Consider the following 3,911-nt stretch of genomic DNA (forward strand, 5'->3'; position numbering starts at 1 on the left):
CCATTTCACCCATTCCTCTAGTCAATTGATCCACTTCATGCTCAACGTTAACATTTCGTGCTTCACCGCTAGGATGACGACCTCGTCTTCCCCATTCAGTCTCATTAAGTCCTCTCACATTAGGAGCTTCAGATTCCTGAACAACTTCCTTTCCTTTTCTACCCTTACGTCCAGGTGCCATCTACAAGACACAAGGATTTAATCCACAGGCAGAAAACAAAATAATCGGCTGAGTATAAGAGCATAAACTTAAACTAATACGCTCTAGTCATGCTGATACAATTAATTCAAAACATACAAACAAGTAAGAGCAAATAATCAAACACATGCACAATCATTTTATTTGTGTCTAAACTCGAGTGTCATAGACTCTAATTCGAGCGTATCCCAATTTCGCTCTGATACCAAACTGTCAGGGCCCGTGCTCTTAATTAATATTTAATTACCAAACAACCAGGATTAAATGGTGTAAACAACGAAAACGAGTTTAAAACGTTCATTTGGGCCTACAGAAATTTCGGCATGACCTCCCCGTTAGTAGGACATCCCAAAAATTTCAAAACACAACAATAACATTATACGCTCGAAAATAACATCAAGTTCACAAACAACCAAACACATATCCTACAGCTGCACTGGCCAGGACTAGACACAACATATCACAAATAAAATCTCAAACAACATAAAAATATCACCATACAGCTACACAGGGCATCTCCCTGGCAAATGTATCAAACCAACATAATATATATAAATATCTGGGAACTCTGACACAAACCGACTGACTACTGGGTACCACTCGCTGACGCTCCACCAGACGCATCAAATCCCCTGGAATGACCTGCTATGGCATCAAAAACAACCACAACATAAAAAGAAAACAGGGGTCGGACCCCAGTACGACAAACCAGTAAAATCACAACGTATATAAAAGACATGTAATAATACCAAGTAAATGCAATGATATGCGATGCATGAATGGTAACAATGGAATAACGGATACCAAATGGAGTCCAAACGAATAGCATCATCAACAGTAACAGTGGCCACCCGTGCCAGGAATGCAGCATCAAATCGCCGCTCGTCCATGCACGTAGCATCGGGAATGCGAGTAGCTAAGTCGCTCGTCCCTAGCTGTCATCTGGGAATGTGGCTAATCCTAACCCACTCGTCCCTCTGATGACTCAATATATCTCAACAGAATCAACATAAATCGCCGTCAAAGGAGTAAAGGCTCAATATGTTATGTCAATATAATTTATGCATGAATGCATCAAAATAAACATTCAAAGCACGTAATAGCAAACAACATTCACCGAATATTCTTACACGCGAATATAAGCGTCATAATAATATAGGTTTGAGCGTACCTCAATTACAACTTACAATACCACAGTAAATTCTTAAGGACTTCCTGATGAACTCGTCCAACGATAAAACCTACATTATAAATTCACTATATAATTCAATATAACGCATTCCAACTGACTAAAACATTTTATATCGGCTCGGTAAAACTATTCTGACTTTCTGTGCTCAGCCATTGCTATCTCAACTATTTCTTAAGTGATCTCTCTGATAAAGGAAATTTCAGCAGACTTTAGCAGCAGAATATCTTTCGGTTAGGGGATGTCCTCGACAAGATCAATTGAATCAGAAAACTTTGAGGTAGCAACATAAAGAAGTGAGCTAAGTGGAATGTCATCGTCTGTATCGTAAATTTTTTGTTGTGCAATCGATTGCACAACTTCTTCTATATTGGATAGAGAAATGGTCCTCATGGATGGAGTGGAGGGACTAACTGATGGTTTGACAAGAGGGAGTTATTTGAAATCAGTTTCAGTTGGCTTTTTAGGAGCTGACTGACCCGAGGAGCTGCTTAATTTCTGACTTTTAAATGTCACTGTTTCAAACAACTTATTATCATTTTCCCAGAATTTTACTTTTATCTGTAATGAAACCAGATCCATGTCAGTTGATTGATTACTACTAAATCCAATAACCAGGTTATCGTTACTCAGTGGCAAAAAAATTTGCCCATTATCAGAGACGATTCCTTGACCACAGAATTTCTTGAGCTCTTCAAATAGATATCAAGAGAAGAGCGGAAAAAGTCCTGAGTACAGATGACTCAACAGTCTTGAAGATCTTTGTGATCTGCGCATCTTCCATATAATAAATGGAATCAAAATCGACAGCAATAGCATTCATGGTGAATGAAGGAGTTGCAAGAGCAGCCATTTCATAGATAAGAACTTGAAAAAGATATTAGATGTTCGTGAAGTGAGAATTTGAAAGCAAGAAATACTTTGAGCAAGAGAATGCAAAGATAAATCAATGAATTTGGGATTTTGAAGTATTTCAGGTGAGATTTGATCTGATATCCCCCTGAATACATGCATTATGAAAATCAATAAGTCCTAAGATATTTCTGAAAAAGGAAAAATTATTATTGGAGATTGGTTTTGTGAAAATGTCATCTGCTTGTTGTTCAGCCGAGATGTATTCTAATCTGATATCCTTCTTCATTGAACGATCTCGAATAAAATCATGATGACTGTCAATATGCTTAGTCCGAGAGTGCATAACTGGATTGTATGTGATGGCTATTGCACTTGTATTGTCCTAGAAAATGGGCGACTCCTTGATCTCAATTCCATAGTCTTTCAGTTGTTGTTGAATCCATATCATTTGAGCACAACAACTTCCCGTGGCTAGGTATTCAACTTCTGTATTTGAGGTGTCAATAAATGTTTGCTTCTTACTGAACTAGGAGATCAGTCTATCTCCAAGAAACTGACAAGATCCACTTGTGTTTTTCTTGTCAAGCTTACATCATGCATAGTCTGCATCAGAATATCCAACTAGATTGAAGGATGACTCCTTTGCATATCATAATCCTACATTTTGTGTCCCTCTAAGATATTTAAGAATTCTTTTAGCAGTAGATGATGAAACTTAAAATTAATAATTTATTATATGTTAAAACCTATATTTTAAAATTTAAGTTTCATTAAAATTATAAAATTATGTTATTTTAGTATTGTTTGTTTATATTTAAATGTCTTACTAAATATGTTTTATTTTCAGGTTTTCTATGTGTTGGTAAAATAATGATAACTCAAGCTAGAAAATTCAAATGGAGGTGATTCAAACATGTTTGGAATCCTTGAGAAATTATCTACAACTTTGCAGAATACATGATTGCCTAAAAAGTTTGTTAAGATGATCAAATTGTGAAAATATTAAAAGAATGACAAATTTACTTTCAACATGATCAGCATATAGTAAAAAAATCATAACTATTTCAATATTTAACCAAATGAGGTGAATCAAGTAGCCAAATTCATCTACAGACAATTTCCCACATGTTTGCTGTTTTGAGCAGAGTCAAATTCGGAGATTAAAGTCATGGAACATAGCATTGAAAGAAGGGACATGGAATTGAAGTTGGAGGAGACAAAGACTACTATTACAACTACATGACATTAATAAAATTTTTGACCATTTCTCTCATTTGGCCTATAAATAGAGGCCTTGTACTAGCTTGAAAATCATTCTACCTCATTGTAAAATATAGTGTGAGTGTGTATAAAAGTTCTAAGTTCCAATATATTTTTCATTTTCCAAATTATGAGTGATGTTTTTAGTGTAATCAAAAGTAAGTTCATGGAAAGCTAAATCTATTATGTCAAGGTGAAGAGGATGAATTCTCGGTGAAGTAAGATTGCTTATATTTTGTATATTCTTTCTTTATTTCTTTTCATTTTGCTAATTTCTTTTTATTGTAGGTATAAAAATGAATTATTTGTTGTTATCAATTTACATCAAATTCTTGATATCATTGAAGTGGTTATCTTGATTTGTTGTTTAATTTTGATACAATAAATATTTCATCAATTATTATTGTT

Source organism: Primulina huaijiensis, chromosome 6 (assembly GCF_012295235.1).
Source record: "Primulina huaijiensis isolate GDHJ02 chromosome 6, ASM1229523v2, whole genome shotgun sequence".
In the NCBI taxonomy this organism is placed as follows: domain Eukaryota; kingdom Viridiplantae; phylum Streptophyta; class Magnoliopsida; order Lamiales; family Gesneriaceae; genus Primulina; species Primulina huaijiensis.